This window comes from Dama dama, chromosome X (genome assembly GCF_033118175.1).
Source record: "Dama dama isolate Ldn47 chromosome X, ASM3311817v1, whole genome shotgun sequence".
Taxonomy (NCBI): Eukaryota; Metazoa; Chordata; class Mammalia; order Artiodactyla; family Cervidae; genus Dama; species Dama dama.
In genome coordinates this window covers 10,260,618-10,272,830 of record NC_083714.1, presented here as the reverse complement: position 1 = coordinate 10,272,830, position 12,213 = coordinate 10,260,618, and positions in this window count along the sequence as shown.

The following is a 12,213-nucleotide window of genomic DNA, read 5'->3' as shown; positions in this document are numbered from 1 at the left end:
AAGTAATGTCTCTGCTTTTTAATATGCTGTCTAGGTTGGTCATAACTTTCCTTCCAAGGAGTAAGTGTCTTTTAATTTCATGGCTGCAATCACCATCTGCAGTGATTCTGGAGCCCCCCAAAATAAAGTCAGCCACTGTTTCCACTGTTTCCCCATCTATTTGCCATGAAGTGATGGGACCAGATGCCATGATCTTAGTTTTCTGAATGTTGAGCTTTAAGCCAACTTTTTCCACTCTCCTCTTTCACTTTCATCAAGAGGCTTTTTAGTTCCTCTTCACTTTCTGACATAAGGGTGGTGTCATCTGCATATCTGAGGTTATTGATATTTCTCCCAGCAATCTTGATTCCAGCTTGTGCTTCTTCCAGCCCAGTGTTTCTCATGATATACTCTGCATACAAGTTAAATAAGCAGGGTGACAATATACAGCCTTGACGTACTCCTTTTCCTATTTAGAACCAGTCTGTTGTCCCATGTCCAGTTCTAACTGTTGCTTCCTGACCTGCATACAGGTTTCTCAAGAGGCAGGTTGGGTGGTCTGGTATTCCTGTTACTTTAAGAATTTTCCACAGTTTATTGTGATCCACACAGTCAAAGGCTTTGGCATAGTCAATAAAGCAGAAATAGATGTTTTTCTGGAACTCTCTTGCTTTTTCAATGATCCAACAGATGTTCGCAATTTGATCTCTGGTTCCTCTGCCTTTTCTAAAACCAGCATGAACATCTGGAAGTTCACAGTTCACATATTGCTGAAGACTGGTTTGGAGAATTTTGAGCATTACTTTACTAGAGTGTGAGATGAGTGCAATTGTGCAGTAGTTTGAGCATTCTTTGGAATTGCCTTTCTTTGGATTGGAGTGAAAACTGATCTTTTCCAGTCCTGTGGCCACTGCTGAGTTTTCCAAATTTGCTGGCATATTGAGTGCAGCACATTGACAGCATCATTTTTTAGGATTTGAAATAGCTTAGCCGGAATTCCACCACCTCCACTTGCTTTGTTCATAGTGATGATTCCTAAGGCCCACTTGACTTCACATTCCAGGCTGTCTGGCTCTAGGTGAGTGATCACAGGTGATGTCGAGTAATACTCAAATTAGAACCCAAAACATCTGTGCTTCTTTGACTCCACAACACGTTTCTAAAGCAAAAGTCTGTGCTTGTTCCTCTCATCCAACCTTTTCCCTTGCCTAATAGAAACAAATAGTACATAAACTAAATGCAGTACGTGCCATTCATTTGGATTTATAAAAGAAATAAATCATTTACGGACTCTGGTGCCATTTCTCTATTGTACGATGAGAAAAAATTCCCTCCACATTTCCATTGTATTTAGTTATGTGCCAGAACATGTGAAATCATGAGGAAAATCTTAATGTCATGAATTACAAAGTATAATCTAGAAATGCATCATTGGCATGAAAAGCTGTTCCTTACATATTGTTTTATGAAAAAGACAGCTGCAAAACACACATAGGTTAAAGATAAATATCAAGACATTTGAAGTGAATATTTCTAGATGACGTTAATATTGGAAATTGCAACTTCATCTTTATCCTTCTCTGTGTTTCCAATTTTAACTTTTTCAATGAGCATGTGCAGTTTTTATAATTAGAAAAAAAGTCATGAAGGTGAAAATAGTAAAATTATGTTTTTCCTTTCATTTTAGTTGAAATAGGGGCTATTGGATCTTGAAGTTCCTCATTTGCTTTCTGTTCCCTCTTACTTCTGAGAAGTACCTGGTATAAGTGTCAGAACTCTGTGGATCCTGGCTGAGAAGCTTCCCCTCTCTATGCTACCTCCTCGCCATTCTATCTTGTTAGCTAAATTTATGCTGTATTTCTATTTTTGGTCACAGGTGGCATTTCATAATTATTGATGCTTTCTAAATATTCTCCTGTTAAAATGATCTTAATTTTTCAAAAATGGCAATAAACCAAACTTTCAAAGAACATTATTAAATGAATTCCTAATTCTGCTTTTAAAATATACAGGTATAAAAAATATAGGAAGGATATACCCTCAGTTGAATTTGCTAGAGACTCACAAATTTACATTTCATTTATTTATTCATTTAACAAATATTTACTGGTTGCCTACTATGTGTCAGCCAAAATAAATTTATCCTTCTCAGCATCTCAGACTTTTCTCCTGAGACTCTATTTTCAACTGCCTGATGATAATGACCATTTGGACTAAGACAAAACATTATCCAACCATATGGGCATAACCCTGCATAAACACATACTCATCACTTTTGACCAGTTTATCCTTTAATCCTGGAGGCTAACCATGTAATGTGGAGACAGTATGAAAACACAGGAAAAGTGAGGAATTAAAGTCAGAAAAACTTTTGCAGTAATAGCTCTTATTTCAAAATGTGTAACTGATCAAAAGAATTCTTGGTTAGGCAAGAAGTGGAATAATAATATTGTTCAAATGCAAGACATATCTATACCAACTACAGTTGAGAGTCATAATAGCCATTGTACATTTGACAACCGTTGATGTAGGTGATTTCCAAGGTCTGCTCCTTTTCTCCTTAATGTTTATCAAGCTCTTGCTAAGAGCCCTGGCCCTTGGCTAGTTCCTGAGACACAGCAGTGAACAAAAAGTTCCTGCCTTATTGATGCTTATATTACGATTTACACACTTAAAAAAATTGAGACAAAATTTGTGTACAGTGAAATTCACAGATCTTAAGTGTACACAATTGAGTGTAAAATAGGACATTTTCATTACTCTAAAAAGTTTCCTGTTCTCTTCTCAGGCCCCCTCCCACCACAGGTAATCATTCAGTTTATTTCTATCAATTTATATTAGTTTTGTCTGTTGTAGAATTTCATATAAATGGAATCATACAGCATGCACTCTTTGGTGTTTAACATCTTTCACTCATTTTACTTGATATAATGTTTTTTAGATTCATCCTTATAGTTGTGTGTATTGGCAATTGATTCTTTTTTTTTCTATTTTTACTTTATTTATTTTTTTAATTTATTTTTTTATTAGTTGGAGGCTAATTACTTCACAACATTTCAGTGGGTTTTGTCATACATTGATATGAATCAGCCATAGATTTACACGTATTCCCCATCCCGATGCCCCCTCCCACCTCCCTCTCCACCCAATTCCTCTGGGTCTTCCCAGTGCACCAGGCCCGAGCACTTGTCTCATGCATCCCACCTGGGCTGGTGATCTGTTTCACGATAGATAGTATGGCAATTGATTCTTTTGAAATTATTGCTGGATAGATTTCTGATTCTTTGTGACCGTATGGACTGTAGCCCACCAGGCTCCTCTGTCCATGGGATTCTCCAGGCAAGAATACTGTAGTCGGTTGCCATGCCCTCCTCCAGGGTATCTTCCCAACCCAGGGATCAAACCTGTGTCTCTTACGTGTCCTATATTGGTAGAGGAGTTCTTTCCCACTATCTCCACCTGGGAAACAGTCAATGCCTTGAAAGAAGGCTAGAGAACTGTTCACAATTAAAAGAGATTAGAAGACATCATAACTAAATGTGATGTTTGAATAAGGACTATAGTTTAGATAACAGTATTAAAGCAATGCTAAATTTCCTGAATGTGATCATTGTATTGTGGTTGTTTAGGAGACTGTCCTTGTTCTTAGGAGACAAAATGCTGAAGTATTATAAAGTCTGTTAGCTTAGTCTAACTTAGTCTAGCTTAGTCTATTAGCTTAGAATATTAATAGCTTAGTGTTGAAAAAAAAGAAAGAAAAAATATATATTTCTCTCTCAAGAAAGAGAAAGAAAATATGTATATATATTTCTCTCTCTTGAAAAAGAGATGGCAGTTAGCAAAATATTAATTGGTGAGTCTAAGCTAGATGAAGGATTAAGAGTATAGGGGCATTCACTCTATTATTCTTGAAATATTTTACAGGTTTGAATTTTTTAAAATAAGAAGTTGATGGTGGGGCTTTCCTGGTGGTTCAGTGGTTAAGACTCAATGCTTCCACTGCAGGGGGCGTGGATTTCCCTAATCAAGGAACTAAGATCCTGCATGTCATGTGGCACAGTCACACAAAAAAAGTTCTTGGTAGTGGTGGTGGGGGGAAGAAGAGATATCTTATCAGTCCTCCAGAATAAAAGGTGGCAGAATGAGAATCTAGAATCAAGATTGATGAATTTAGTTATCTTTAAGCATGAGGTATGTCAGTTAAAGAAAAGTAACTTAAAAGTTGTGAGTTTTATTCAGAGACCTTACTGAGGATGATAGGCCAAAGAAATAGCCTCTCAGATAGTTCTGAGGAACTGTTCTGAAGAGGTAAGAGAGGAGCCAGGATATATAGGAGATTTTGCTGAAAAACAAAACATGTAGTCAAACATCAAAACATTACTGCTAATTGCAACAAGACAAGACAAAACAAATTCAGACATTTCAAGTTAATGATTTTAGTGCTTTCCTATGTATGGGAAGATGTAAGAATCCGGGCTCATAGAAATTGTTCCTCAGATACAAATCCCAATTATCTAGGGCCTATATCTTGTTAGCCTTTTCCATCCTGAATTCCCCTCACGGTGCACTGTTGAGAGGTGGCTGCACAGGGCTTGTTGGCAGCAACATTCTTTGTTTATTGAAGTGACAGGAGACATTCTTTGTCCACAGGTGTGACAGGTTATACAAACAACTTTAGTGGAACACAAAGACAGGGATAACAGGCTGAACTCTGCTTCTGCAATAGTATAAGAAATCATTCCATAAGTCAACTTGTTGGGACAGACCACCACATGTCACCAAAACTTTTTGTGAGAGTTAAAATAGCAATATCTATACACCATGGATATGATCACACTCCTGTAGGAGGAAGAGAGCTAGTGACTTGAGAACATTTATATATTCAGTTAAAGTGGACTAGGAGCATCCGTAGGGTTAAGACAAAAAGAAGCATGTAGTTGAATAAGAAAAACTAATAGTATTATATCAGATCTTAATGTGGAAAGACCATGTGAACTGCTTTGCCAGCAATGAAAGTATCAAAAAGAGAGAGAGTCACAGGGATCAAGGTTAGCCCTGTTCCATTAAACCCCCATCCAGTACAGGAGGAAAGCAGTGGTCAGGAACTCCAGAGCAATTATTCAGAGAGTGAATGGAAGGAAATGTAGGGATGCTCGGAATGGAGTAATAGGGTATGAGGATGTAGCAAGGATGAGAGTAGAGCAAAAGAAGTAGAGTAGAGTAGAGCAAAAGCAAGAGTAACATAATCCGTATTTACACAAGACCCGAAGATTCAGACTACAAATATGCCAGAGCTATAGTATAGTAGTTTCTCAGGACATAAAGTTGCCTAGCAAGAGCCACATTTTACTTTTACTCCAATCTTCTAAGCATTACACAAATGGGTGCATCTCCAAAGACAGCTAAAAGTTGCCATGAGAATACATGAAAATGTTCTCTCCATGTTAGGTTCTTCTTGCCTTTGAGAATTCTGCAAAAGCAGATTAAGAATTTCCCAAAGATATGCTAACTTCATAGGGCTGTCTTAAGGATTATTTAATGTGACATCTTCCTGTATATATGGAATTCTATAACCATCCTATTATGGGATGGGGCAATTCTTCAGGTGTTGAGTGTGAAATAAAATTCATATTTTATGGCAAGACAATAAAAATTTAAACATAATTTTTTTTGCCTTTTGGCCTCCTCTCTCCCCACTGCTGTGTTTTGTGTATCTACATTATGGATTGCCCAAACATCCCCATCGACAGAAATACCTTCTCATCCATAAAGAGCAACATTCTCCTAGAACCAACAAGATAGCTCCTTAAAGGATAACATTCCTTCTTGATCTAATAAGGGGCCATGACAACCCATGACCCACTACTCACTTTGTACACTTAGATCTGGGTTGTGTAAACTGTCAATAATATGTCATGTAATGTACAGCCCTCTGTCTTGAAAACATGCATAACCGCACTTTGACCTCTTAATGGTGAACAGTTCTCAAAGCTTTCTGAGAGGCTGTTCCTTAGTTATAATCCTCAATTTGGCTCAGATAAAAATTTCCATTTCTTTCTTAGATGGACTGGCTAATTTTTCGTCAACAGGAGGACAGAAAGGAGGCGGTTACATTAGTTTAAAGGAGGATAAGCAGCAGGTGTTGGTGACTGATTGCATGGGGGAGACACTAAGAGAAAGTCTAGCATGGAGAACTGGTTGAATCCTGATGCCATTAATTTAGCTATAGACCCCAGAGAGAGATTTGGCAGTAGAGAGAGAAGAACTGAGAAAACACTTAGTTTAGGGTAGGACATTTGGGTGGAAAATCCAAAAGTAAAGTAAAGTAGATAAAATAATGTGGAGCTCAAAAGAGAGATATAGGCTAGAGACACAGCTTTAGGAGTCAATGCTTATGTGAAAGTAAAAATCATAAGATTATTTGAACATTGATGTACATGTATAACTGAGTCACTTTTCTGTACACCTGAAACTAACACAACATTGTTAATCAACAATACTCCAATATAAAATTAAAAGCTAAAAAAGAAAAAAAAATTAAAAATTTAAAAAAAAAAAGATTATTTGAACATTGTTGCAGGCTGAACAATGTTCCTCAGTGGTATCTAGGTCTTAAATCCCTGAAAAATTTGAATTTCATGAAACATGAATTTCACCTTAAATGGTAAAAAGGACTTGGCTGATGTGAATGAGTAACAACCTAAATGGAAAAAGAATTTGAAAAAGAATAGATACATATTTATGTATAGCTGAATCACTTGGCTGTACACCTGAAACTATCACATTGTTAATCAACTATGTGTGTGCATGCCAAGTCACTTCAGTTGTGTCTGACTTTTTGTGGCGCTATGGACTGTAGCCTGCCAGTCTCCTCTGTCCATGGGATTAGGCAAAAATACTCGAGTGGGTTGCCATGCTCTCCTCCAGGGATCTTCCCGACTCAGGGATCGAACCCGCATCTCTTATGTCTCCTGCATTGGCAGGCGAGTTCTTTACCACTAATGCCACCTGGGAAGCCATAATCAACTATACTCCAATATAAAATGAAAAGTTTTTAAAAAGATCTTGAGATGGGGAAATAATCCTAGATTATTCAGGTGGCGTCTAAGATGCAATTGCAAGTGTCCTTGTAAAGGGAGGCACAGGGAGAATTGACTTTAGAATATGGAAACAGAAATTGTGGAGGTGCAACTACAAGCCAAAGATATCTGGCAGCCCACAAAAGCTGGAGCCTTCAGAAGGAACCAGCCCTGCCAACACCTTTAGTTTAGTCCTGTAAAACCGAAAATTTGGAGTTCTGATCTCCAGGACTTTAAGAGAATACATTGCTGTCATTTTAAGTCACTAAGTTTGTGGTAATTTGTTACAGTAGCAATAGACAACTAATAAAAATATTTAGAGAATAACAAAAAAAGGTCCATGAAATAACTGTTGTTGTTTAGTCACTCACTCATGTTTGACTCTTGTGCAACCCCATGGACTATAGCCCACCAGGCTTCTCTGTCCATGGGATTTTCCAGGCGAGGATATTGGAAATGGTTGTCATTTTCTTCTCCAGGGGCATCTTCCTGACCCAAGGATCAAACCCACATCTCCTGCATTGGCAGACAGATTCTTTATCACTGAGCCACCTGGGGAGCCCAAAAGAACTGTAAGGGACACCAGTATTTCAGGGGCCTACAATATAACTTATTGGCTATGACCATAAGTGGTGGTGTCAAGCAGATCTGGATTCAAATTCAACTCTTCACTTAAGAGCTGTGTGACTCTGGGTGAGTTTAAAAAACTATATACCTAAGTTACCCTGTCTGTAAAATTGGGACAATAATACAATGTATCTCAAAGGACATTGTTGAGGATTAGAGGTGAATATCCAGTCAATGTACCTGGTACATTAAATACTTCATAGACGGTAGTTTTCAAGAGCCACATGTATAAGCATGATTTATAGCTATTATTGTGTACTTTGTTTTTAATGTGAAGATGAGCCAAACCTCGAGAGTTGTATTAGATTGTCCAGCTCAGTTTAGCAATGTAAGAGACTATATGAGGCTTGATGCCAAGGTCTGCACTTTTTAAAAAATTTATTTATTTATTTTAATTGGAAGATAGTTACAATATTGTGATGGTTTTTGCCATGCATCAACATGACTTGGCCATTGGTTTACATGTGTCCCCACCCCCATCCTGAACTTCCTCCCACCTCCTACCCTACCCCATTCCTCTACAAGGCCTGCACTTTTAATAAAGAATGTATCCATCTGGACTGCAGTATGTGTATATGTGTGTTGCATACGTGTATACCCAGGTGGCACTAGTGGTAAAGAACCCACCTGCCAATGCAGGAGTCATAAAGAAACGTGGGTTCAATTCCTGGGTGTGGAAGATCTCCTGGAGGAAGGCATGGCAACCCACTCCAGTATTAATGCCTGGAGAATCCCATGGAGAGAGGAGTCAATGGGTTCTCAAAGAGTTGGACATATTAGCACAGCACACATACATTGGGAACAAACAGGTGAAAATACAGCTTGTTGAGGATGTGAGATGGCACAAAAATTTTTTTCTGCTTTAATAGTTACTTAATGACTGTGACAATGACACCGCATTCTCTATTAAGGTCGCTCTCTCCTTCCTCATCATTTACATAGAAGTGAATTATGGTTACAAAGTTAATAAATTACCTCTTTCAAGGAACATAAACTTGAAATGTTTTTCAAATCCCTTGGTTCTTTCTGAAGTTTCTAAAGTAAGCGGGTGCAGTGTTAATAATCTCAAAAAAAAAAAACCACCCTTTCCTCTTCTTAAATAAAGTTAGCTTTATGGCATTTATGATCTGAAAAGGAAACTACGCAGAAAAAATCTTGAGAATTAGTAAAAGTCACACTTTAGATCCCTGCTACCTTGCATAACAAAAGCAAGGTACTTGGTGGGCATTGATGCCTGGGGGGAAAAGGTAAGAGGCGGAAGGGAGATGATAGGAGAGGCAAAGGACATAAAAGCAGAAAAGGCCAAGGCCTGATGGAAGTAGTGATGGGGAATGGATGGAGGTCTTCATTAGTAACCAGAGAAGGGCAAACTCCAACCAAAGTGATGCCACTTGTAGTTCCTCAGATTGGTGGGGATGGGAATGAATGACAGGGCAGTGTTCTGACAAGGGCTCCCTGCATAGATGGGTGGAAGGAGGGGGAGTGTGTATGTGGCAAGAGTGAGGTAGGGGTTCCTGCTGCACAGCCTGCCAGCTGAGAGATGGGTAGGGGCCCTTGGAGCCATTTGTGTGTTGGGGGGGTGGTTGGCAAGCTCAGTAATGATGCAAGGGCTTCCTGTGACCAGGAGCCAAGGTGGGCATATGTCCCTCTAGTTCAGGTCTTTTTTTCTGCAGTATTCACTCCCCTGGCTGGCATCTAGCCAAGAGAGGGAGGGGGATGAACACACTTCCTCAGAACAAAGCAGGTCTGTGTGAGCAATTGGACCAGGAATTCTGCATTTGTCATGGCATGCAGGAGTGTGGAGGCAAAGGAGGACAAATATTGAAGTTGGTTTGGGCCTGTTTCACTGAGACCTCGTTAACTTCTCGGAAGAAAAATGATGGGCTTCAGGATGGAGAAGAGAAGGCTGAAGAAGAATGGTCAGGGAGGGAACACAGAGACTTGAGAATAGTTTGGAAATAATCTGTTGCTTTTATACCCTGTCTACAGAGAAGTGGTGTATAAACATGGAGATGACCCTTGAAATGAAGAGGGAGAAGGTAAAACAAATGGTCATGTAAGGGCACACAGTGCATTAACAAAGGCAAACAAATATTTAAAATGAATTCTCTATTCCAATTTGGAGGCATTTAATGGCTGGGAATAGGGGAGAGGCAGGGCAGGAAGGGGTGTTTTGAGACTTGAGGGTATGGGGTAGGCCAATCTTGAATGAGACCCTTGTCTAGAGTACTGGTCTATCCACCAAGCAGTTCCATACCACACTCTCTCTCATCTGTTTGCAGGTCCAAACGTCCATTAGGCATGTCTCAGTCCAAGAAGGGAAAAAGGAGGAAACTGCTTGTGATTGGGGCAGGTAGATATGACACAGTGCTCTGGGCTGGAATCCCTGGTGGTGGTGTGGTAAAGGAGTGGATATGGTCCAGGATATAACTAGGACTTCACATTGCTTCTACCTGCCCTTCATTCAGTAAAAGAAGAGACTCATAGAAAAGACTAAAGGGGAAATTGTTGAACGAGACTGAGGGAATCTAGAGGTGCTCTTTGGGTATGGAAGAACGGCAAGAACCTGAAAAAAATAGAAAAGTGAATTACAGGATGAGAGGGAATTTTACACTCTTTTCCTTGATTCAATAAAGCAGATGGGTGATGGAATGGACAACACAATAGAAAGATGTCTGGAAGAGACAAAAAAGATTAAGAAAAAAATTTATAGTAATGCATTGGAAGCAATGATAGTCCAGGAAGCAGCCACATTCCATTCAATTCTTTTTGCTTTGAATTTTTTTTTTTTTTTTTACCTATATAGTTAGAGCCTGACTTATATTTTTGATAGGGCCTCCCTTGTGGCTCAGCTGGTAAAGAATCCACCTGCAATGCAGGAGACCTAGGTTCGATCCCTGGGTTGGTAAGATCCCCTGGAGAAGAGAAAGGCTATCCACTCCAGTATACTGGCCTGGAGAATCCTGTGGACTGTATAGTCCTTGGGGCTGCAAAGAGTCAGACATGACTGAGCAACTTTCACTTTATTTTTGGTTGCATTCTCTAGTTATAATTGTGCTCATGTTATTTTAAAAATTCTGATGTTACTGGTTTTATTTTTATTGAAGTATAGTTGAATTACAATGTATTAATTGTGATTAACTGTACTAATTAACTAGTTAACTGTAATTAACTGTACTGCTATATGGCAAAGTGACTCAGTTACACATATGTATACATTCTTTTTCATATTATTTTCCATTATGATTTAACACAGGATATTGAGTACAGTTCCCTGTGCTATACAGTAGGACCTTGTTGTTTATCCATTCTATATATACCAGTTAGCAACTGCTAATTCCAAACTCCTAATCCAACTGTCTCCCACCATCTTCCCCTTGGCAACCACCAGTCTATTCTTTATGTCCCTGATTCTGTTTCTGTTTCATAGATAGGTTCATTTGTGTCATATTTTAGATTGCACATATAAGTGATATCATATGGTATTTGTTTTTGTTTTTCTTTTTCTGACTTACTTCACTTAGTATGATAATCTCTAGTTGCATCCATGTTGCTGCAAATATCATTATTTCATTCTTTTTAATGGCTATATAATATTTCATTGTACATATGTACCACATCTTTGTCCATTCACCTGTCAATGGACATTTAGGTTGTTTCCATGTCTTGGCAACTGTGAATAGTGCTGCTATGAACATAGGGGTGCATGTATCTTTTTTAATTATAGTTTTTTTCTGGATACATGCCTAATAGTGGGATTGCTGAATCATATGTTAAGTCTATTTTTACTTTTCTGAGGAACATCCATATAGTTTTCCATAGTGACTGCACCAACTTACACTCACACCATCAGTGTAGGAGGGTTCCCTTTTCTCCACACTCTCTCCAGCATTTGTTATTTGTAGATTTTTTAATGATGGCCCTTTTTTGGAGAAAAAGGAACCCTCCTACACTGATGGTGGGAACGTAAGTTGGTGCAATCACTGTGGAAAACAATATGGAGATTCCTCAGAAAACTAAAAATAGAATTAATGTATGATCCAGCAATCCCATTCTCCAGCACCATGGTTCAAAAGCATCAATTCATTGGCACTCAGCCCTCTTTATGGTCCAACTCTCCACATCCATACATGACTACTGAAAAAACCATAGCTTTGACTAGATGGACTTTTGTTGGCAAAGTGACGTCTCTGCTTTTTAATATGCTGTCTAGGTTGGTCAGAGTTTTCCTTCCAAGGAGCCAGCGTCTTTTAATTTCAAGGCTGCAGTCACCATCAGCAGAGATTTTGGAGCCCAAGAAAATAAAATCTGTCACTCTTTCCACTTTTTCCCTCCATCTCCCTTCCCAGAAGTTCATCCTGTTTGGTGGAACAGTTACAAATGTGCTTGGAAAATTCCCACTTAGAAAAGCATAGAGAAAGGTAATATATAATGACTCTTTATTGGTTCTCAGGTCTGTTCTGATTGAGCACTTCTTACAACCCTAACGCCTAAAGCAGTGTTTTTCATACCTTAGAGCACATCATAA